The sequence below is a fragment of the Miniopterus schreibersii genome (genome assembly GCF_964146895.1).
Source record: "Miniopterus schreibersii genome assembly, chromosome: 8".
Lineage (NCBI taxonomy): Eukaryota > Metazoa > Chordata > Mammalia > Chiroptera > Miniopteridae > Miniopterus > Miniopterus schreibersii.
Genome location: NC_138109.1, coordinates 5,218,579 through 5,243,369, shown reverse-complemented (window position 1 = coordinate 5,243,369; position 24,791 = coordinate 5,218,579). Strand labels below are relative to the sequence as shown.

The following is a 24,791-nucleotide window of genomic DNA, read 5'->3' as shown; positions in this document are numbered from 1 at the left end:
GCTGGGCCCTGGGAGCTGTGCCATGCCCCTGGGCCAGTCCGCCGGGGCTGCCCGCAGACCCAGCAGAGGACGGGCACAGCGGAGCCCACCAGCAGGAAGGAGAGAGGAAGCCAGCGCTCCTCTTGGAAAACCTCGCAGATCCTCTAAGCCACCTAGTGTCCAGAGCTGAGCTCTGGCCGCTGAGCTGTCTCTCCGGCTTCCCAGAGAGGACAATGCAGGGGAGCCAGCAGGAACCTGAGGCCGGGGGACAGGGGCTGAGCTGGCTGGGCAGACGCAGCCCAAGAGGAGCAACCTGAGGCAAGGCTGCCCCAGGCACATGTTCCCATCGCCCCTGTGCCCTCTCTCCTGGAGATCCCCAGTGTTATCTCGGACAACTGTCTGCTCTGGGCTCCTCTGGGTCCCCACCCCAGCCTCTAGGCCTCCTGCAGAGCCTCCCAACCCCTGGGCCTGCCACTCCCCCAGGGCCACTTGGGTCTCCTCCTCCCACCCCCCTCCTCTGCTCTCTCTTTTCTCCGTGTCCTCAAGACTCCTCTCACCTTGAGAAGTGTTAGGATTACCCAGCATTTACACTCAATGCTCTGCTTTATTCCTTAAGACTTATTAAGCATGATAATCAGTTCCGAAGGAGCCACACGTCTCTCTCTCTCTCTCTCCCCCCTGACTATCCTTCTCTCTCTCCCACCCCCCTCCTTTGCTCTCTTTCTACATGTCTTTTCCACCAAAGACACACAGGACAAATCGAAAAGGCAAAAGAAATTCCAACAATATGACACAAGGGCCCTTGAGGAATTATATTCTGTGAATCCTCTCTCTTCTTCCCTCTCCTTAGTTGTTTTCAATTATTCAGATTTAAAACACAACACCCCCCCTTCCCTTCCGACCGCTCGGGCCACCCCTCACTCTGCTGGACTTTGAACAAGGGGAGCAGGAGAGGGGCCTGGCTCCCCCGCACAACCTCGTTAACGTGCGGCTCTTAAACGGCTGATTAATTTTTGCAGAATTTACGACACACTTTTAGCTCCCCCCTCAAACACTGTGGCCTCAGGACCACAGTAACTTAACTTGGTGAACTTGAGGGGGGCCTCTCCCCAGTGGCCTCCGGTGGTTGGAACCACGGGCAGCTTGGTGACAGACGGAAGACACACAGATAGATGCCCAAGGGCCAGGCAGGAGACAGACCTGATCGCCGATCGGAGTGGTACCCACGGGGGACATCACCAGGCAGCCGGAAGCCACAGCTAACTTTCAGCTATTTGGGACTTTTTAATTTCAAAATAGGGAAGCCAGCAGAAAGTGGGCAGAGTGAAAACCAACCCTCAGAGCTGGCAAGGATGCCCAAGTTGTCGCCCACCAAGCCACACCAGGCATCCCGGCAGAGGGACCGGCCTTATCGGTCTGCCGGGCTGCCCTTCAGAGAAGGGGAAGAACACATCCTAATGAAATTACGGTTTTAAAAATGTCTATAAATTAAATCTCTCTCTCTCTCTCTGCGAATCTCCCCCTGAGCTCCCTCCTCTGCGAGGCTTGTTTGCCTCTCCGCTCCCTCTGCTCATGTCTGTTTTTCTGATATAGACATCAAGAGGTTACGGGCTCAATTACAACTCCGCTGGAGTCTCAGCCTCAGACTGGCCTGGCCTTCTCTCTTCCTCTTCAGAAACCAGATACCAAATAAATCTCTCTTCTGCTTGATATTTTTATTTTTAAAACCAAAAGCCGAAAGATTCATTCAGTCGACCCACAGCTTTTTATAACTTACTTCCCATGGGGGGAAATACCCTTTTTCATCGTGTGGGAGCATAAATATAATAGAAATGCTCTTCTCTTCATCTCATTCCCCTTTCTTAACGACACACACAAAACCCTGGCTATACATGAAATTTCAAAACGACGGAGACAGGGTACAAATGTCTGTTGGGGGCATGTTTGTTGGGGGGGCAAAGGAGTTGCTGAAGACTATCAGTTGGACATCTAGTATATTTCTAAAGTTAAGAGGCGACATTGTAAGGCTTCTTATTAGCAAAAAGTCCACTTGAAAAGGGTGGAACAGAAATGGTGATTTTTTTCCCCTCTAAAAGGAAAACATTGTTTCTACCTTCTCCAATACTGTCACTAGATACAGAAGGGAGGTATGCTATCTATATTATTTTACCCCCCCACACCAAAAAAAAAAGTTTGCCAAATCCAAGTCATAGTCAGTCATCCTAGCTCTTGATTCCTGACAAGCAGTAATCAGCTTCGAGTTGTAGGTCTAAGGGGCAAAAATGAAAACAAAACCCCCACTATAATTCTGGAAATATTAACCAGAGGTGATTCCAAAAGGTACTTTTCCAGGAAAAAGCACTTGAGACAAAGGCTGGCGAAAGTTAAAGCTCAAGGTGAATCGAAAAGAAGAACTTTGCCTTCCAATTAACTAGCCTGGGAAAAAGAAGGGGTGCAGGGGGGAGCATTACTACCAACTCATGAATTCTTTCCTGTAAACGATTTAATTAAATTCTGCTAAATACAGGAGAAATACTCATTTTGGAGTGCTTCCCCCACCTCAAAAGCAAATTCCTCCCGGTTACTCCCCACCATGCCAACACTTCCCGGCTGCACAGCCTTCAGATGGATTTCCAAGCCGGGCATGGACTGCACTGCTCACGGCTGCAAGAATGACAGCCTCATATGTCTGAAAGCTGACACTTCAGCTTTTAAAAGAAATGGAGGAAAATAAGCTGTTGACTTCTTGGTTAAAGTATTTTCTTGTTCTAACTCATGTTCTTATGTCACCGGGCTAAAAAAAAGAGAGAGAGGAGAGAGAGAAGAGAGAAAAGAGAGAGATATGACTTTCCTTGAATGATCTGTTTAACCTAAGCCAGGGGAAAAAAAAGAAAGTCATTAATTACTTATGTGAGCTATTGCTTCAGAAAGACAATAAACCTGCCCGGTCGCCATGGATATGACATATTTGCTCTGAAAACAACACAATAATTAGCAAAGGGGAAAGATACAAGGAGAATATGCAAACTCCTGAGTTTAAAGCTACAGTGCTCTTTTCTATGCTTAAGCCTCTGTTCTGTTTGCAATCCAAATCAAACAAATTTAAAAAATACAGCAATTCTCCTTTGAGCTGACAAGCAACACCCAATCCACCCCCTTCCAAAATAAAATAATATAAAAGCAAAGCAGGATGGCAGAAGGGGAAAAAAAAAAGTCAAGAATTACCTCTGTTTTATTTCCTATAGCAGGGGTGGAGTCTGAGGTTTGTTTTCTCTTTTCTTTTTTTTTTTTTTAAGTGTGCTCTTATTTAGCATTGGACCTTCTGGCCAGATATAAATTTATTTATGAGAGCCAAATGCCCTGTGTGTGGCTCACCCCTCCCCAAAGTGAATGGAAATGGGCAGGGGTGGAAGTGGGGGGCTCAAGTTGGAAAAGGAAAGTATACTTCAGAAAGCATCCGCTCTAGAGAGGGACAGCCACTCCCCCCACCTCCAAGAAAATGGAACCCAGGCCTTACTTTAATATTAAAAATGCATTGAATGGTTTTACCTACAACTTAGTCCCAAAGGATCATTAGGAAATGCAATCGCTTTGTATCATATCTGTCAGTGTGATAAACATCACAGTTCAGAGTAGGTTTGCAATTTTTCAGAGTGTCACAAACCAAGATGATTTTTTTTCTGTTTTACTTTCTTAATTCACTGCACCCACTCCCCTCAAAGTCAGAAATCCACAGAAGACTACCTGAGCAGAGGCGAGAGGAGAAAAAGTTGACACACACCAGACAGAGATTACCGATACTCTCCTAAAATGTAGGCAAATGGAGACTTTAAAATATTTGGGTATTTAAAAAAAAATTAAAGGATTCTATTAAGTTTGAGTAAAAAACTCTTCCCCTCTTCCCAGAGGCTAATTTTCCAAAAACAGATGGTCAGGATCTAAAAGAGAAGCAAATATACCTCAACCCCCACAGGCAGAGAAATCTAACTTTGAACTTCTTTTTAAATTAAGAAAGGGGGGGGGCAAAATAAACTATTAATAAGTATGAAAAATTAGCTGAGCTACAAGTTTTGTTTTTCTTATTCAAAAAATTCTTTAAACACAAGGGGAGCAGATATAAAGGAGAGGTTCACATTGACTGACTTCCTATTTTTTTAAACAATAGTTGGTGTGTTTTTTTTTTTTAGATTGGACTCTTTGATCTTGAAAGAATTTTGTTCTTATATGATGGGGTAAAAGGGGGTGGTGGTGAAATGATCTGTTTTAAATGATGATGCAACTTAGGGATCAAAGCCTTCGCTTTCTTCTAGCCATAATAAGCTGTACTTGCCACAAAGCGTGAGTCTCCAGGCTCCTCTCCTTCGTAAGAAGGAAATAAAATGCACGGAGACTCAGAGAAACACGCAAAGTCTCTGCAAGGTGCAAAGTCTAAAAAAAAAAAAAAAAAAAAAAAAAAGAGGGAAGCACTGCCCCTTTAAACGTTTTAGTGCATATGGAGTTTGATTTCTGAAAGAGATCAGTTTAACATCTCCATAGAAACCAGCAACAGATTATCATCAACAGAATAAATAACTAGTCTAATAAATTAAACAGGAGGCATAAGATCGCTGGAAACCTGATTACTGAAGTTCAACAATATTCCCCATAAACTCTCGTTAACCGCCTCTAAGGTGGCTAACAGGATGGGGGGGTGCTATCTCTCCAATTCGAGGGGTTCCGGGGAGAGAGATGGTGGCCGCTGCCCGGAAGAGAGAAGTTCCCCACCGTGCCCTGCGGAGGGTCTGAGAGCTCGAGGGAGGGCGAACCCCACAGCGAAGTTTGGGAAGTGGGAAAGCGGCTGGGCACCGGGGAGGCAGCCCGAGTGTCCCGAGAAGGGACGGACGCGCCACCGGCCCGGGACTCGCCGCCTCCAGGCCGCCAGGGCGCAAACCCGCCGCTTTGCGCTCGGGCGCAAAACTGCCCAGCGCCCCCTCTGGGCACGTGGAGCGCAGCCCGGGCGCAGCCCCGGGGGACCAACTACCCCCCTCACCACGCCCGGCGCAGCTGCTCCGGCTCAGCCCGGACAGCTCCCTTTAGGACAGCGACGTGTGTTGTGTGCGTGCGTGCGTGCGTGTGTGTGTGTGTGTGTGTGTGTGTGTCCACGAGCGCTCCATGGAGTGGGCGGGGGAGGGGGGGTGCACCAATTTACCCGGCGATCTGTTTTCCAGTCCTTCTAACGCTCTCACCGCGCGCCTTTACCAGCTTTGAGACCTCCTAAATTTACCAACTTTGGCCATCGGCTACCCTGGCCTTGTCCCCCTCGCTGCCCGCACCTCTGAGCGGTGCACCGGGTGTTGGTGGGCCAACCACGCACTCCGAGGGTCGTGCCTCCGGACTCTGTTGGGGCAGCGACGCATAACCCCCCAGTCGCCCCTCGGTCCGGCCAGGTTTGGGGGAGCTCCAGGCTCATTGGAGGGGTGTTTTCACTGCTTCCCTGGTGAACAAGTCATACACACCCGCACCCGCACCCGCACCCGCACTCTCCCCAGCGTGACTGGAAGGAGGTTGTCGCTGCACTCTGGGCCCGCTTCCCAAGCTGAGGCTGGCTCAGGAGGAACTTGAGTGTTGGGAGAAGCGGCCCCCTGACTCCCTCGGCACTCTTCTCCTCCCCCAACTTCGGACCCGGGTTGGGGATGACTTGGAAGAAAATTCTGCACACACCCCCTAGAAAAAAATCTATTATTATTATTTTAATCTACGCCCCCAGTGTCCCTCCTGCCGTGATTGACGGCGCATACACCTGTTCCCCTCGCCGAGGAGCTTCCAGCGCCGGGGACGGACGTTCGCCCAAATGCTCCGCAGCGGCCCTGCGCCAGCCCGCGGTCCCCGCAGGGCCAGCCCCTGTCGGCCGCCTCGGCGCGCCCCTGCCCCGTACCTTGCCACCCCAGCCGTCGCCCCCTCCCCTCCCAGGCCCAGCTCCCCGGCCCGCCCGCTCCCGGCTGCGCTGGCTTCGGAAAGAGAGAAAGAACAGAAAGCAAAACTTCCTGGCGGCCGACGGCCATCAGCTGCACATTCTGCAAATGCCACCGAGTAAAAATAAACCGGCCGCCGCTCCGCCCGGCCGGCTCACCCCCGACGCACGACTCGGCCCCCTGCCCCAGGAGCTCCCTTACTGTGGGTAGGGCCCGAACCCTCATTCCCGCGCGCCCCCTGGATCCCCGCTCCCCTATACTCCTCTGCCAGCCACTAAGCGCTCCTTTGCCCTGAAGCTCGACCCCAAGTGATCCGGTGGCCCGGCCCTCACCGGTTTGGTGCCCCCCCCCCACCCCGGCCCCGTGCCCCACAGCCACTCTTCTCTCTGTCCTGCACCAGGTGCCTATTTCAGCCGCGCGTCCCTGGATTCAGGACTCCCCTTCCCCAAATGCTAAGCCCTGGTGTTACCCTCAGCCCACCCTCGAGGCACAGACCCCGCCAGACCCTCTCCCTCCGCGTCCGAGCCCCTGGGAGCGCACCACTCCACCCGTCCGCTGGCCCTCCAGCCCAGCGTCCCACGTCCCCGGGCGCAACTTCTCTCCCAGCGCACAAAACAAACGCGGCAACTCCCCCGAACTTTCCCCCGGACCCAGGTGGGCTCCGGCAGACAGCCGCACGGCTCCGAGCCGGTGCCCCGGCTCCCTGTGCCCAGCAGTGCCAGCTCTGCGCCCGGGGAGAATGGGGTGGGGGCGGGGGGAGTAAGGAGAGCCACTAGCCGCGCCCGGAGCAGCGCACTTGAGACAAACTTCCCAGGCACAAATGAAAAAGGGGACGCCGCTCCCCTCATCGAAACCACCTCTAGCCTTCCTTTTCCCACCCGGAGGCCCCCCTTGACACTCTGCACCTTAGTGAACACTGCCTACCTCTGCCGGGAGCACCTACACCCTGGGAGTGGGGCACAAGAGTCGGCTGGAGGGTTTCTCCCACCCACCCCTTCCCTTGGGCAAAGTCTTGCAAAGTCACCCCGGGCGCCCCTCACCCCTGTCTCCTTCTCTGCCCTGGAGAGCGCCATGAACCCTCGTAACTTGGCGGGGAGCATAGGGGGAAGGAGTGATTACACGGTATTGGCGAGCACCTGCCCCCCCACAGCCCGCAGCACGGGGGGCGCCCCCACCCTATTTGCAAAGTCCAGCGCTCGCGCCTAGCACCTCCCCCTCTTCTCCCCTACCCTGCCGCCCCCTCAGTTGGAGTAAGTGACCCCCAGGAGGAGCAGCCCTCCCCTCCCCCGGAGCCGCGCACTGGGCATTCCCCTGGTCACGGCGGGCGACGCGCCGCCCTGCGCCCGGGTGCCAGCCCTCCGTGCCCCCTGCCTCCCGCACGGCCGGAGTTGGGTGGCAGGCGCCGCGCGCTGGCTGGCTGGCTGGCTGGCTCTCTCGCTCGCTCGCTCACTCGCCCGATCCCGGCTGCTAGCGGCAGCCCCGGGGGCGGGGGTCTGCACCCGGACAGGGGGCGAGGCGCGGAAGCACCCCGGGAAGCCCGCGAAGCTGAGGGGCGTAGGGGGGCGCGGTGGAGGGAGCGCCGAGTCTCTTACCTGCACTTGGGGCGGCTTTGGGTGACTTTCCAAGTCCGGGGGAAAAATGTGTGTGTGTGTTTGGGATGGAGCGCCGCGGGCGCGCATGCGCTGCCCAAAGTTGCCGGATCCCGGATTTTTCGCTCCCAGTCTCCGCTCTCGCCCGCTGTGATTATGGAATTCTCCGCGGCCGAGCGGGCGACTGGGTGGCATGCAAAACCCGGGCCGGATCTCGGGGCCGGGCTCCGCTCCACCCTCGCACCCCCAGACCTTCCCCTCCCGGTTTCTTCCCACCCACCTCCCGCGGCCGAGCTCTGCTTGCGAGCGCCCCGAGACGCGGCCTGCCCGGGAGCGCCTGAGCGCATGGCTCCCTCCTGGCGCTGGAGAAGCTTCCTACTCTCCCCAGCGGAGTGGAGCTGAGGCTGGGGTGGAAGAGAAAAGAGGCGGGCGTGGGTTACTTTTCACCTGTTCTGAACCCCAGAGAGCCAGTGGGCTTGCCACTTTTCCTGGAGAACTAGCTCTTTTCTACAAGTTATCACGTTAGCAACGTGATGTTCTCACTGTTCCATATCCGCTTTGCACTTACTCTTCGCGAGGAGTTTTTCATTCATTCCGTTGTGCAAGAAATAAATCCTTAAGTGAGCGAGCTAGGCTGTGCAGAATGGGGGGGGGGGTAAGTGTGCAGATAATGAACATTAAAGCAAATGAATAATACTACTTCAGAGAGTGAAAAGATCTGCGAAGAAACTAAAACAAGGCAGTAGGATAAAGAGTGTCTTGGGAGAATTAGTGTCTCCCCTCTCAGGGTGAAAGAGGGGGGCCTCTTTGAGGGGGAACCTTCAGACTCCATTGGAGAAACGCCCTCTTTTCTCCCTTGGCCCACTCTGCCATCTCCCAGTTGGCCTGCGGCGGCCACACCAGGCTGAGCCTGGAGGTCAGCGGCAGCCCTCTGCCCAGTAGCTCTGGGCCTGCCTTTCTTGGTCAGGCCACCTGCACCCCAGCACTGAGCTAGTCGCTGTACCTGGTTTTCCTTCTAAACAAGGATAGGATGCAGATAATGTCAGACCTGAACGAAAGGGGGAAGCACTCAGATGGTGAGATAAGTGAGAAACTGGCCACCATGGACCGGATAGCTAAATGATTCGTAGAATAAATGAATAAAAATTCAAAGTACGACCTACAGGTGTGAGAAGTGTTCAGCAGAGTGAATTAAACTAAGAGCAAAATGCTCCAGGCTGGTAAACATCGTTGCAGGCTGGTAGGCTCTGGGCCTAATCTGCAAGGTTTCGGCTAAGCTTCTCCGAACTGGAAGTGACCAGAAGCCCTGTGTGGTAATTGTCCAAGAGAGACATCTGCTGGGATGCATTTCATGCCCTGCCTAAGCTGGAAGTTCATTGGTAAATGGATAGAGACCGGGGACTCTATGGTCCTTTGGCCCTAAGATGGCCAGGATTTGCCTTGTCCCCTAAAAAGCCCCCAGATTTGGGGCAGGAGGCTCACCCATCCCACACGCTTTAGATGCTGAGTGATTGCTACCTGGTTTAGACTGGCTGGGAAGAAACCAGCTCAGAAGTAGAACTTGTCTCTTTACCACCGGGAAGGGATCTAGGATGAGTTCAGGGTTTGTCTGCACAGGAAGGTGAGGTTTGGGGTGAGACACACCTCTCGGGTTCATTTGGTTTTCTCCCCTCCTTGGCCCCATAATTAACAGGAAGCAGCAACACATCAATAATTAACAGTCCCTACTGACCACTGACCGATTACTCCCCATTGCCACCCCCTGCCCCACCTCACCCTACCCCCATCAAAGGCATCCTCAGTTCCCCAGAGTGGGCTGCTGGCCTAGAAGACCCTTGTGCGTGGTGACTCAGCATAATGCACAGCCCCAAAGATCTCAAGCCCAGTCCTGACATTCTGCAGAAGGAGAAACTGAGGCACAGTGAGAGGTGGCAAAGAAGGTCTTCTAACTTTTGATTCAGGACTTGTTCCACTTCTGGGCAGTAAGAAGAAGCGGTAAGTGGCTTGGGCTTTGGGGGTCACACCCCAGAGACTCACCAGCAGAGTAACCTTGAGGAAGGCATTTGACCCCTGTGTGCCTCAGTTGCCTCAACAGTAAAATGGGGGTAATAATAGTACTTACTGCCTGGGCTTGTTGAGAAGCTAAAATGAGTTAATGCAGGAAAAGTGCCTGGGCCAAGAGAGTGATCGATAAATGCCAGTAATTGTCATTGCTCCTTGGGACATCCGGTGCTCCCTCTACTTTGCATTGCTTCCTGTCCTCTCCCCCTTCCTTGCTTTCCTCTGTCTTTTTTCCCCTCCAGCAACAGCTTGTGCTCATTCATTCGGCAGGCATTTTCCGAGCCCCGGTGAGGAGCAGATCCTTACCAGGGCTGGGGAGACCAAAATGAACTATTCAGACCAGGCCTTTGAGGAGCTGGCTGAGGACTTTGCTAGTCATTCCCCCCCCCCCCCGCACTTTCCTACTCTAAACCCCCTCCTAACCCTACCCCAACAGCCACATCTCACCCACCCAACTTTTATTAAAACATTTATTCTACTTTCCATTTTTCTTAGATACTTCACATTTCTCCCATCCCCCAAGGAGTCTTTGTACAGCCTCTGAAGGAACCTCATCTACGGTGGGGGAAGCCAGAAATCACCACCAAAGCCAGGGGCCAGGAGAGAGCACCACGTCCCAACAGTAGCCCCTAGCCTGTCAAGCCTCTCAGTGCCTGTTCCCCACTCCCCTTGCAGGGACTGACATCAGATGCTCTTTTCCTCCTTTGCTTCATCATAGCATTTCCTGAGCTTTCCCTAAAATAATACAAACCCTTTCTCATGGTCAGCAAGATCTGGCCAGTGCCTGCCCCTGGATCTTACCTGCCTCCAGCCTCCCCTCAGTCACATTGCTCCCGACACACTAGCTTCTTGCTGTCTTGGAAAACATCAAGCTTGTCCTGAGGTGGGGACCTCAGGGCCTTTGCACTTGTTCCCTGTGCCCGGAATGCCCTTTTTGCGGCTGCCTCTTTGGCAGCATTCGGGTCTCTGCTCCCTAAAGTAGCTCCCCAGCCTCTCTCTATCACTTTACCCTGTCTGAGTGTCCACAGTGATTTTTCTCTTACTCATGTGTTCCCAGTTTTCCTGTCCAGTTGCCCCCACTGGTCGGGAGCTTCTTGGAGGCAGGGACTTTGTTTTGTGTCCTCTCGTGTTCTCAGCACCTCCGTGAGTGCCTGGCACATAGTGGGCCCTCACTCTCTGTGAGCCAGGCACTGAATCAAGATAAGCCCACGTGGTCCCTGCCCTGGGGGGGGGGGGGCTATGCTATAGGAAACTAACCAGAAAACTCTACACAAAAGTTTGGGGGAGAGAGGAGGAGCTGGTCCAATCCAGGAGTTGCCAGGTTGGCACAGTGGCTTCGCCAAGTTTTCCACTCTCTGGCCTCTGGACAGCAGTTGACAGTGGAGAAACAGATGGCTCTGGTGAGCTGTACCCCAACAGAGGAAGCTGCACAGGCAGGGGGGGAAGTGGGGTCAACTAAGGACTCTGTTGAGGTCACCGATCTAGCCCCTGCCTCTAGGTGGGCTGCAGGTGACCCAGCACCTCTCCCATTTCTATGTCTCCAGGGAGGACTCTCCCCACTCCCCACCGGACAGTGAGTTTCCCAAGAGCAGGGTCTGTGCCTTTATGGCAGAAGCCAAGGAGCCAAGCACAGTGCCTGGAGCCAGGAGGCTCTCGGTGATTGACGGTTGAACAGATAGATGTATGCCTGTCTGTTTGTGGAAAAGCCTTGAAAGTAATCACTGCTCAGCTTCCTGGTTTCTAGAAGTTCTAGTTTCTAGAATTTCTAATTTTCTGCAGTGATGGAAAGCAGAACCTAACTGTACACCAAGAACTTGTTTACTGAGTGGTTATTATGTGCCAAGCACCATGCTGAGCACTTATTTTATTAGATGTTCACAACTGCACGAGGTGGTTGCTATTAGGAATATACCCATCATACAGGTGAGGAAACCAAGGCACAGAGAAATAACTTCCCCAAGGCTGAGCTGGGCTGTCTGACTCCACAGCCAAAGCGTTTCACCCCCAGGGGGCTGGGGGGAAGGTGACAAAAACCTCTCTCTCCAACTTACCCCAGTGCAACAGGCATTTTTCACCTTTACTCTGAGTTTCATAAAGAGGTGGAACCTGAATGTGAGTGCACTGGGAGAGGAGGAGGGAGGAGGGAGAACAAACCTGTCCTGTTACCGTAAATCTCATTTCAATCCAGTAAAAGACAAAAGGAACCAAAGACATCACGGGACCAACCACCAGATTCTGTACACAGTAAGCACTCAATGAACGTTGCCCAAGAATCACTATTTTTAAATTTAAAAATCACAGACTGTGTGGTCGTTTTCCTTTTTCCTAAGCTACTCTGGGTTTTGAGGTTCTCCTTGGGCGAGGTTTGTGTTTGGGGGTTCACTGGACCCAGCATGGTGGGTCCTCACAGTAGATGCTCAATAGATGCTTATGACAATGGACAAATCAAGGCTCATGATGTGATTACGGTGATCGCTGGGCACGTTGTAATTAAAAATAAAAAAATGCTGAGTGCTTTTCTTTTGTTCCCCAATGTCCCCTCTCGGGAGTCCTGGGAAAGGAGGAAAGGACGGGCACTTTTTCCCCCAAATGCTAAACGGGGCTCACGAATCCCATTTAAATCAATGAATGTGACAAGCCTTCCTCCCCCCAAATTCCCTCTTTTTGCAAAATGCATGATTATTTACCTTTGACTATATACGTAACATGTGTTTATTGTAGAAAGTTCAAAAAATACAGGCAAACAGGAAGAAGAAAATTTAAATCATCCGTAATCCCGCCACCCACCAATGATCACTGTTGATTGTGGCGTCTTTCCTGCCAGTCTGCATTTTTAGTTTTTTGCCTTGTTTTGTTTTAGAGCATCAGAATCCCACTGAATCTAAGGGTTTTTTTGCCTGTCATGTATACATAGCATAAACATTTTCTCACGTCATTACATATTCCCCTACAACATGATTTTTAATGGCTGGATTATAGAGTTTGATCATAATTGACTTAACCAGTCCTCATTATTGAAGAATTTGGACACGAACTCGTTCCCAATTCTTTCCATTATTCTATATAACTCAAATGAATATCCTTGTCTGTAAATAATGTTGCATGCTCCGTAAAGTGGAATTGTTGAGCCAAAGAGTGAGCATCGTTTCAGTGTTTTGTTCCCGAAGCCAAACTACCCCTCCTGGAAGGTGCGGGTTTGCCTCCGGCCGGGAGCCCATCTCTCCCTCGCTCTCAGCCTTGGCTACTCTCTCTCTTTCTTTATTTTTTAACCCCTGTTAATTTAATGGGTGAAAGAGTCTGTGCGTCTAGTAATGAATCCTTATTAGAACCGTGCTGGCCACAAGCAGGGGCTGTTTCAAGGTGCGAGTGGCCTTGTTTAGACCCACAGCCTCCGGCGGAGACGGGAAGGGCAGCCCCGGGAGCCGGGGGCTGGAGCCGGGAGCGAGGCCCTTCCCAGGTCCGTGGGGGCTTCCACCCGTGACCTGAACCCAGGCTCCTTGGGCCTCTGCTCAGCTCTTGGGGGTGGAGGAGTGGGGTCTATCTCAGTCTTTCAGCCTCCGAAGCGATGAGCTCGAGCTTCCTCCCACCTCCCCAGCCACACCTTCCAGAAACCTCTCTAGGCAGAAGGGCCTTAGGGATTTCTATGCCATAAATACTACCTGTTTTGTGAGCGTGGGATCCATACTTTGGTTTCACGTTCCCTGTTTGCGCGCTCGCACAGCTCCAGCCCAGGGACAGGCTGCTTTGCTCTCCAGTTCAACCTTTTCCTGCCCTAGTTTGTTTTCATTAATTTACTTTTTTGGTATTTATATTTACCCCGGCCTGGTAACACAAATAATCGCAGGTGACTAGTTTTTTTCTTTTAGAAAACTTCCCTAGTTCCAGGGTCCTGATCTCTAGGGCTTCTTCCAGCTTTAATATCTTCTGAACCATCTAACTTTTTTTTTAATAGCTTTAAATTTCTGGGGGGGAAAAGGGTAATTCCCATGCATTGCTAACAGTTCAGGAAAAACAGAGAAACACAAATATAAATATAATGCAGAAAATAAAAACCACCCACAATCCGAGAGCCATGTATCTGGGTGTTTACTGGACTTTAAAAAACTAAAAGAATGAATTTAAGTGGGGTACACCTTTTTGAGCGCACCCAGCAGTTTGCCTTGGCGACTTGAGGATGTGTGGGGGTGGGAGTGTCTTTCGTGCGGGGTGGGGAGGTGTGTGTCTGGTTTTAGCTGCACGGAGTAGTGTGCGTGTGCGTGTGCGCGTGTGCGAGAACACACGTCCCCTTGAAGGAGGTTTGGGTCTATGTGACCATGGCCGTGCTGTTTGCACGCTGGAGGATCACACTCACGCTGTCATCGGACGCCTGAATGCAGAGAAATACAGCCAGGAGAGGGGCACGACTGCCGGCTCCATCGCCTCTCATGAAAGATCCACGGTCCCGAGCCTGCCAGGGAGGGGCAGGCCTGGCACCAGGGCCCTGCTGAGCAGGGACACTGGGCACCGGAGAAGTCAGAGGGACCACCTGCCTCAGAGCGACAGCCACACTCCCGTGGCCCTGTGGCTCCTGCCACCTACCACATGGGCCGGCTCGACCCCGGCCCATTGCCCCCTCCCCGCCTCTCCCCGATCGGGGATCCGCACCGACCTCCGCGAGCAGGAGCAGAACAGACTAGTGAGGGCTGTGCTGCTTCTGTCCTAGGCACAGTCCCGCCAGGCGGGTGGCGCGGCAGGACACTGGCAGAGGCACCGGCCCTGAGACTCCGGAAGGAGCCATGCTTCCTCCCGACGGGCACCTGTGCAGGTGCCAGGTGCCAGCCGCCGCCCATGGCGCAGTGTCTCACGGAGGGCGGGGCTGGCCGGGGAGGCAGGAAAGGGCTGTTTTGTTGATGAGGTGCCCTCGTGTCACACAGACAGGAGTGCCAGGTAGCTGAATGTGGGTGGGGGAGGGCTGCCCTGCCGTGCCAGCCCGGCCCGGATGTGAGCGAAGGCCCTGCCTGCCTCTTTGGCCTCTCCTCTCAACACTCCCTCTGTCAAGCATGCACACACACCTCCCTAAAGCTCCCGAAGTACCCACCTAGGTTTCCCCTCCAGGCCTTCGCCCAGGCTCTTCCCTCTGCCCTGAAGGCCTTCCTCCCCTTCTTTACTTGTCCTTCGCTCACTCTCCCATTAGGACCAGGTATAACCTCCTCCGGGAAGCCTTCCCTGATGTCCTCTTACCCAAAACTGAGTTAGACGCCTCCACTGCCCCCTCCCACCCCCTTGTTTCCTCTCCACAGCACTTACCACACTGTATTACAATTATTTCTCCCAGGAGACTATGTATGTACGTAATTTTTTAAGTCAAGGTTTAAATGAATGGTATGCTGGAGCATGGATTTCCAAATTGGGTCACATGGGTACAAATCCCAGCTCTGCTACTTACTCGTAGTCTCACCTTGAGCAAGTTCCTGACCTCCCTCAGCCTCAGTGCCCCCATCTGTCGAATGGGAACAAAATCAGTATCTGCCTCATAGCAGTGTCAGAGAATTAACTGAGATGAATCATACAGAGCCCTTAGCCTGAATTCACAAACAATAGCTGCTGTCATTATGATTTCCAGCATCTAGCAGAGTGCTTGGAGACTGCCAGGTAGATGGGCAGCGTCTGTTTGAGGCGTGTGTGTGCGCGTGGACATGGGGCTTACACCAGGGCCTGGTGGCGTGGAGGGCGAACCAGCATACACAGGTAGGCGGGTCCTGCATAGAAGTGCGTGTCCACTCTGAAGGGTAATGGGCTGGTTATTTATGGTCACGGCTTAAGAAAAAAAAAAGACAAACCAGTGTTCAGTAATGACAAAGTAATTACCTTTTTATTATTTTTCAATAGGATTCAGAGGGAGTAGGGGCCTTGGCCATGGCCGGAACATCCAACCTGGTTTGAGGGTATCCTGATGCTTTGAGCTACCCCCCATTGCAAGTGTCCAACCAGGGAAAAGGCTGGAGAGGACTGAGCGGTGCTCCTAGACATGGCAGGGGTCGGGCACAGAGGGACAGGGCTGCCCAGACTACAAAACAGGAGCTGCAGAGGCCGAGTTCTTCCAAGCTCTGGCTGAGCTGTCCACATAGAAGGACTAGACCCAGAGCCTAGGACATTTAACAGAGAACATTGCAGAGTGGGAAACGGAGGCCCAGAGAGAGGAAGCCACTTACTCTCCTGTGACCACGCAGCGAGACAGTGGCAGAGCGGGACCAGAGCCCGCGTCCTCTGACCCCGGGCCAGTGCTCTTAACCACATGACTCGCGTGGAAACCGGGGTCTGCCTGGCACTAGAGCTTTGCCTCAAATTTCTATTTGGAAGGGGTCTGATGTGCTAGAAGATGATTTTTCCGAGAGTCCTTCAGGGGATTGTTGGAGACATAATTTCAAGGCACCAGGACCCTGGATGTTGACTAGATTACATTGTGATTGTCACTATCTAGTCATGGGTAATGGTGAGGGAACCAAATCAGCTTTAGCCTCTTATTAGTTCATTTATCCATCCATCCATCCATCCATCCATCCATCCATCCATCCATCCATCCTCCAACCCACCCACTCCTCCATTCACTCATCCACCCATTGAAATTTCCATCCATCTATCCATCCACACACCAAACAAGCATCTGGTGTGTGCCTCCATGTGCCAGGCACCTGAGGGTCTGGAGATGCTGAGATGCACAAAACAAAATATCAGGAACAGTCAGCGAAGAAAAGTCAATGGCATAAAGATTTCTCCAAGACGCCTGCAGGTAAGTGCAGGTAGATGAGGGGTGACCGACAGGGAGTCCAACCCCCCAAGTTCTAGGCCCAGCCCTGTCATTAGCTGGCTGGAAGGTCTTGGATATGTCCCTTCCATTCTCCCTTTGCTATGTCTTTTTCCTCTATTAATTGCGAGGTTGGACTAGCTTGGGGGCAGGTGGACACTAGACAGAGAAGATCCCTTGGATGGGTAGCCCTTCGAGTGGGAGGTAATGAAGCTCCGAGAGGGCAGGGACAGGAGTTCCCTTGATTTATAACAACAGCGTGAGGACCAGAAGGTTCTGGAGGGGGAAATAAAGGGTGGGGAGTCGGTTCTACTCTCAGGATCTTCAAACCATTGCTCTGTTTTTCTTCACCTGCTGTGGGTGCCCTAGACCTGGGCCTCTTATTCCGGGTAAGTGACAAAGCCCCTGTCCCTTTGCCCTCTCCTCCCCACCTTCCAGCCCCTGCCTTCCCGCAGCTGTGATAGCCCACACGTAACACTCTGCCCTCTGGAATTTATTTTAAGGTCTTAGCTTGTTTATTTGTTTTATTTAGAGATTTCTCGGTGCTTTGCGAGGAGGAAAATTCGAATGGGGTGATTATGAAATACTATTTCACCTCGCTGTTCATTCACAACAAACAAAGAGAAATGATTGGTGATTAAAAATGCATTCTCTCTGCTTGTTTTCTTTTGTTTTACCATTATGGAAATATTATAAATACTGAATACTAATCTGGACCTGCAGGGACCTCACAGACCTTCCAGAAACCAAGGCTCCTGCTCTTCCCTGGGGCAATCCCGTTCTGTCCTTTCAGGCCCCAAACTATGGCTCAAACCCTCCCAGGAGAGCCCCAGCCAGGAGGCCCGGGCACCCAGTCCTCACTGGACAGGGATGGAAGGCTCCCCACATACTTGCCCTGGTTCCCTACTTTTGCAGAATCACAAGGAGAGCAGAGCCGGGAATATCAAGAGCACTTTAGTCCAAAAGTCACGGTCACAGTCTCGCTCCTCGAGTCAGGCTGCCTGAGCCCCACTTCCTGGCTGTGTGACCTTGAGCACTTACTTTACCTCTCTGAGCACAGGGTTGCTTTGAGGATGAAATGGGACCGCAGCTTATCACAGGGCCTGACAAACAGGAGTTTGCCGGGATTGGTGGCTCCTGTAGAGATTAGCACCCCTCTCCGTAGTCTTTCTCTGGCTCCCAGTTTCTCCCTCTGGAAGGAGAGAGAGCTGTGCTCACCGCCCTCTAAGTTCCCCCAGCTCTGGCGGGCGAGGCTTCGGCTCCAAGGTGGGGTGCAGGGGCGATAGCCTCACCCCCCTTGACCCTCTCCAGACCTTGGTGTCTTCCCTGGAATGCACCCCGTGCCTGCTCGGGAGTCCTCACCACAGCTGGCTTCCTTAGGTCTCTTTTTGATCCATAAACCCGGCACTGTCCCAATTATTTCCAACACAAATAAATAAATAAGAGTCAGGAGGCCTGATCCAATTCTAAAGTGCTACACCAAGTCCAGATAAACAGCAAGCACCGTGGTGTCCGCGTCCCTTCTATCTTTCACTTTATTTAACCAAATTAACTGCTCTCCATGTCCCCTGCGTGTGAGTGTCTCTCTCTCTCTGTCATATAAAATACAATCACGCTTGCTTGCTACATGTTTCAGATACTTTATCATTAACATCAATTCCAGCCAAATTAGGAGTTTCTCCCAACATAATTGCCCTTCCCATTATCCAGCACTTTATTTTTTCAAAGCACTTTTCGACCATTAATTAGTTAACCCTTAGGACGCCCCAGAGCAGGCACTCAATGTCACCCTCCCTGTCTCCCAGCTGCAGTGGGGAGGGGTCAGCTAGTTTGTAGGAAGTCACCCTGGATGTGGGGGCTGAGGGGCTAGTGTTGGACCTTGGAAATCCTCCCTTCAGCCTCCCACCCTCTGTCACGGCGGCCAGGTCCTGGTCGGGACTGCCAGTGACTTTAATCTGATCTGAGCCGGCGGCATGGGGAAGGGGGTTCCCAATACCTTCAAGTCCCCTCACTCCTGATCTCTCTGTGGCTCCCTGAAGCAAGGAGGGAGCAGAATGAAAGACTGGCTGGGTGGTACCACCTTCTTTGTGTGACGCCCATCAGACAGAGGGACAAGCAGGTGCCCTGTCTATAGCCCAACCCGTTTATTTGTCCCCGCCACCGACAAGCACCCATCATGATCCCTCGCAGGTACCAGGCGCCACGGGTCCCTCCCCCAGAGCGCGCAGCGGGCAGACTGCCTCTGGCTTGCGGTGTGGTTGCTACAACCCAGGGAAGGGAAGGCGCGGGGTGTCCGGAGAACTAGGTCTCGTGGGCACCCACTCCAGCAGCAGCTGTGGCCACCAACCGCGGCCCAGCCCTCCATTCTGCCAGCACCTTGTCGTTCCTGGTAGGTGCAGCCACGGTCTGTGGAGGTGCCACGCTAGCTGGGCGAGCTACAACTCCCGAGAAGACACCGTGGGAAGGTTCAGGGGGAGTCATCCGGGGGAAAAAAATTCTTTCTAGGACAGGGTCCTGGCTTGTCAGGATAAACCCTGCTTGCGGCTGCTGGGGACACACTGTCAAACCGCCAATATTTTACATTTACGGCCTCTCCATAGTCCTAACTTCTTTAATGCTTTAAAAAAAAAAAAATACACAAGCTGGCTCCCTCAGGGACATTGCCAGGAACCTTCAGAGAGGTTTTCCAAGCTGCTCCTTAACTCAGAGCGCGGTGAGTTTGCCGTGCTCTTAGCTTGCAGGCTTCTTTTTTCTGGTTGCCTTGAGGCTGGGCCATGGGCTCAAAGGCAGCCTTGCAGATAGAAGGGCAGCCACCAGCCTGGGAGCTGTCCCCTGCCCTCCCTGCACCTACCACTCTGTGAAACCAGACTGCACGGAGCTCCTCAACCCGAAGACCAGACTCCAGACCAGCAGGCCGCACGCAGACCGCTTGCTCTCCGCAGTCAGGCACCCTGAGGCCTGAATCTCAGCTCTGCCACTAACCAGCAGGTTGACCTTGGGCAAGGTGACCTCTCAAAGCCTCCGTTTTTCGACTGTCAGGTGGAGTTGTTGCAGGGCCTCGCAAGATAAACCACGTGAAGGTCTTAGCACAGTGCCTGGCCCATAGCGGGTGCTCACTGCCGTGAGCTATCACTGTGGTCAAGGAGCAGACTACAGACTTTATGACGACTTTTATTCCTCCAACACCCTGCGTTCATCTAATTCTTTCAGGCTCCGGCCTGCATGTGCAAGCGCTGCAATGCGATTAGACAACACCAGCACCCTTGTTCTCAAGCCCTTCATTTCCCAGAAGAGGGTGGGCATATAAAGGGGCAAGATCTAGCTGACTCCAAGCCCCTGACCTGCTGCCCAGAGCGCCACCTTCCACACGGCCCTCACGCTTCAAGTCCAGCCCCATTGCCAGTCGCCCTAAGCACCATGAGGGGGGACAGTGTCCATTCCGTCCAGGGTTGGATCCTATCCAGTGCCTGGCACACCCCAGGAGCCCCATGGATACTGGGGAGCACCCGAATTGCAATGGGAAATAGCTCAGGACTGGCAAAGCCCAGAAGCTTCTGTCCTCACTGAGTGTTAGGAGCACGGGGGGCTGCCGAGTCTGAGTCTCTGCTTGCAAAGGTTTCTGTAGTGGGTGAGGGTTCCTGTAGGACCGCCAGCCAATTTGGTTCCTAAATAACACAATCCCTGGAGTTTTATGACACGTTACCAATTTGCAGAGCGCTCAGCTGGAGATGCTGTCTCCAGCAGGATGGCTACCTTCAGGTCACACGCCAAAATCAAAGCTCAGAGAGGTTGGGTGACTTTCCTCAGGTCACCGGGCAGAGCCATGTGGCCAACCTAAGAACCTCACACTCGGTTTCTAGCACCTTCCTCTACCCCTCCCCTACTCTGTCTTATACCCTGACCCTCACTCCCCGACCTTTGATAGTAACTTTTACTTACACGGGGGTGGCCTGGGACCTTCTCCAGCACCCTGAATGGTCAGCTGGGACTCATAGGACTGAGATGATCCCACTCAGGCCCACCATTGCATGGGATTATGTTGGAGACCCCACCCATGGCATTTTCGTGACAGCACAGTGGGGCCCAGCCTTCCTGGGTGACGCTGAAGAAAAATGAACACGTTGAAAGTGTCAGGAAAAGCTGGTCAGGGTTGGCCTTACCTGCCCTGGGGCTCCCTGCACCTAACAGACCCACTGGATCTTGGCGCTGAGGGTCAAGTGCAGCTGACCTGGGTTTGAATGTTGGCTCTGTCACTTACCAATGTCCCTGAGTCAGGCATTAAGTGGAGGAACCCTCCCAAGTGGTCCCAGCAGCCCTGCCCAGAGCTTGGCACCACCCCAGCCACCAAGGAATGCAGCCACCTTTCCAGGTAGGTCCTGAGCGATGCTGGGCCAAGAGCGATGGAGGTGGGGCCGTCCTGCCCGCCCTGCAGCCCCCAGCCTGGCTCTGCTGGGCCCGCTGCTTCTCCTTCCAATCGCCAGTGGCTAGTGGGGCTCAGCCCATGGCAGGCCTTGGGCTAAGGGCCTTGACTCTCATTTGAGCCTCACAGATAGTCTGTCATCGTCTTATGTCACAGATGGTCAGACCAAGGCTTAGAGAGGCCTAAAGGCTTACTCAGCTCTGTGCCCCAGCACCTGGGCCTGTGTCCAGCAGGCACATAGTAGAAGCTTGATAAATGTTTGTTGGATAAATAAAAACATGAGCAAGAGAGTGAATAAATGAAAGACAATAGCTCCTGTGAACCGGGAAGCCTACCACGTGCCAGGCATGTTCTACGGAATTTCGACAAGTTCCTTTAATCTCTGCAGCAATTCCAAGGGTAGGAACCATCCTCATTTCCATACACGCAAACCAAGACCGAGGGGATTAAGTGACTCCCTCGGGGGCACCCAGGTAGGCGGGCGGTGCTGCTGGGAGTTGCACCCCAGCTGGCGCGGAGCCTGCGTTCTCACTCCTCTGTGCCACGGTGGGTAAGGGGGGTGGGTGGGGGGCTGAGGGTCCGGCAGCCCTGCCCCGAGGGTCCCCGTCTCTGCTGCTCCAGTGTTCCTAGCCCGATCCAAGCTAGGAAACCATTTCCTCTAAGTCCTGACCGCTCTCCCCAGCACACTCCCACCGTTACCTACACAGGGAATTAAGACTCAAATCCTCATTTGACACGATGCAGGAGGATGCTAAGTACTTAAGCGCTAATTAATTAGTGAGCTGTACCCGCTGCCACCAGCTGCTGGAGGAAATCTCAAACAGACCCCCAGAGCGAGCGCCAGCACCCTCCCTGCCCTGGAGGCCACTGCACCAGCCAGGCACCCGGACGGTGAGGAGGGGGCCAGGCAGGCAGCCCCAGGCCCAGCCTCCTGTGAGAAGGGGTCCAGGCCAGGGCTGACCCTGCCTTCCTGTCCTCAGAAACCTGTGGGAGCTGGAGTCCTGGGACCTGCGGGGCCAGGGCTCTGGAAGTGACTCTCACCGGGAGAGCAAGCTCGGTTTGTCTGACTGCAACAGGCTCTCAAAGGAAGGCAAGAGTCCAGAGGTCACACTGACCCCCCATATCTGGGGCAGTTTCTGGGGCCCCTTAGACAAGATGGAAGCATTTTATTCGCCCAAATAAGCTGGAATGTGTTTTTTAGGGACTGGGCAAGGTGCTACCAGTCTTCCCAATGCTGGTATGTGGGACACCCTAAAGCTGACTTCACTGAGGGAGCCCCAGCTTGGGACTGGGCTCTCTCCACCACTCTTGACGTTGGTTTTACCACCTGTGGCTAGTCAAGGTCAATCTCCCAGAATGGGCAGATGGTCATCGAAAGCTGGGGCTTTCAAATTCCCGCGGGCCTGACTTTCTGCTCTACCACTTCCCAACAGCCTGACTTCACAAAGTCAGTTTCTGGGCCTCAGTTTTCTCAGCTGTAAAATGGGACCCATGCTTATTCACAGGCCTGTTGCGGGGATAAGTGAGGCGATGCCTGGCACATAGTAATCACTCACTAAACCGTGTGGTTGCCATAGATGTCAGCAGTAGCAGCAGCATCTAAGGACTTGACTCTCAATTCTTTGAGCCTGGGCATCCTGGGTCACTCGAGACTGTCCCAGTTTTAGCATTGATGGTCCTGTCACTGGAAACCCCACAGTCCAGAGCAAACTGGAACAGTCCTCAAACTCCTAGTTGTCCTAAAGAGGATGGAGGAGGAGGGGAGGCCTGCCATGGTCGGGCAGAACAGCTTCTACTGAGTCAGGGATTCCTGGAACCCGGGCCCTGAAGCCCCCTCCCACAGGCGTGAGACTTGGGAAGGGCCAACAGCGGCAGCTGGAGTCCTGGGCACAATCTGGGGTGGCAGAGCCCCAGGCCCTGGGGCTGTCGCTCTGATAATATCCACAGCCTGCGTCAGCTCTGAGGCCCGCCTCCTGCAATATTTGCTTAACAATCAGCCCAGAAAGGGGCATTGTTTGAGACAAAAATGAAAAACATTAGGCTGGGGCTTGTTGTTTTTCTTTGCTGTACAAATTCCTCTGGGCTCTTGGGAGGGGAGATGGTATCTCGGCACTGCCACCTCAAGGACGCACAGAGGCAGGAGCTGGGACACCCAGGTTCTGCTCCCCACCTGTACTCCCAGGAGCTTGGGGGCAGGTCCTCAGTCTCCCTAGGTGCTCCAAAGCGGGGAACTTCAGACTGAGAGCTGAGGACTGCAGGAGAATATTTGGTTGAGTTAAAATAGCTATCACCCTGTGTGCTCTCCTGGAAGCCTCGCCACCATCCAGGAAGGAAGTCTCACCCCATTTTACAGATGAGGAAACTGAGGCTCAGAGCACTCTCTGGAGCCAACATCAAGACCAAGGCCCATCGCAGATTCGAGAGAGGGAATTGCTGTTGGGCATTTCAGAAGAGCCTGAGTTTTCCCAGAATTGGGCCTTCGCTTTAAGCGTGTTTGCTCATTAAATGCCTTTCATCTAGCGAGGGCCGAGGAAGTGGGCAGGAGTGAGAGGGGGAGGCTTTGCCCGTTTCCAGACCTCTGGGGCCCTTAGAGAGGATGGCTGCCCTTTGTGCCCAGTGCCCACTTTCCCCCAGCCCCAACCCCAGCCTCAGGACAGAGCCCTGCCCTGCCCATACCCCACAAGGACAGCCCCAGGCTGAAGCCCTCCCTCCCCAAGGAGCACGGGGGGGGGGGGGGGGGGGGGGAATGGCCGGGAGGGAGGCGGACCTGGCTCACCTGCCAGTGCTGGCCGCTTGGCATGCAAATGGGTGTGGGGCAGAGACTGAATGTGCCCAGAGACTGAATGTGCAGGCGACACACAGAGGCCAGGAAAGGCCAAGCTGGCTGCTGGGCCAAAGCTCCCAGAGACCCCTAGGTGTCCCTGACACTTTAAATGCATCACCTTGTGTCTTCACAGCCACCCCTGGAGTCCACTTTGGGGAGGGAGGGAGGGAAGGAAACTGAGGCTCAGAGGGGCAGGACCACTGGCTCAGGGTCAGTTAATGGGAGAGATTGAAACCAGACCGGCCTGACTCAACCTGGCATCACCTGCACCCACCCCACAGTGTTGAGAGATGGCCCTGGGGTCAGGCCTCTCGGATTCAAATCCTGACTCTCACAGCTGTGACAACAATGCTGTCCCTGAGCTGTGCCTCTGTTTCTTCATCTGTGAGCTGGGTCAATAACTGTCTCCTCGCAGGGTTATCATGTGGGCTCCACAAAACAGTGCCAGGCACACAGAGGTGCTTGACGGAGGGTGGCCATTGTCACCACCTGTAGTTGGAGTAGTAACTATTACTTTATGACTCAGGCTGCCTCTTTGAAGCCAGTGAGGCTGGCAGAGGTCCCCAGGGCTGGAGGTGCAGCGGGCTTGGGATCCTGCTCACACTCGAGCCTTGTCCCCCAGCAGCTCCCCACCCCCACTCTGTGGAAGGACTATTTCCTCAGCCCCCAGGCCTGGACCATGCTAAACGCCAGGACCATCAAGACTGTCCGCCTGCGGCCTGAGCAGGGGCCTCCTGATGGACCCCTGTCTGCACAGGCACCCACCACCCTTCCCTGCTCCAGACCTGGGGCCTGGCTCCTCACGGTAGCCCCTTGGGCAGGGTTCTCCCCGACCCTGGGCCTCAGTGCTCCCATCTGGAAGCGGAAGACAAGACAGAACAAACCTCAGGCGTCCCCAGAGGCTAAGACCTGGGAGTCTAGACTCTGACCTAGAAGAAGCATCAGTATAGTGGGCCACCCTCAGGCTCCCCTGGGATTCTGCAGCCACCCCCTGCAGCCACCTCCTAACAGGGCACTGGCCCCAGGCTGGTCCTGCCTACCCGCTGTCCCCCCAGCAGCGGGTCTGGGCCATCACTCCCCTGTCAGAGCTCAGTATAGGTTCCCAGAGCCTATGAGATCTGGTCCTGGCTCCCTCACATGACCCACAAGGTGGCACCTGGTGTGGCCCTGCCACCCGCTCCTC

The 24,791-nt window shown here is 53.7% G+C and overlaps 1 protein-coding gene across 2 annotated transcripts in view; it reads right to left on the bottom strand.

Moving 5' to 3' along the window:
• Positions 1–7,677, bottom strand: part of CASZ1 (castor zinc finger 1) — a gene marked incomplete at its 3' end in the record, with an annotated part of 143,596 nt that extends 135,919 nt beyond the window's left edge. For both annotated transcript variants that reach the window (XM_081146104.1, XM_081146106.1), the window contains exon 1: positions 7,523–7,677. The remainder of the gene's footprint in view (positions 1–7,522) is intronic.
• Between the last annotated feature and the right edge of the window lie 17,114 nt (positions 7,678–24,791).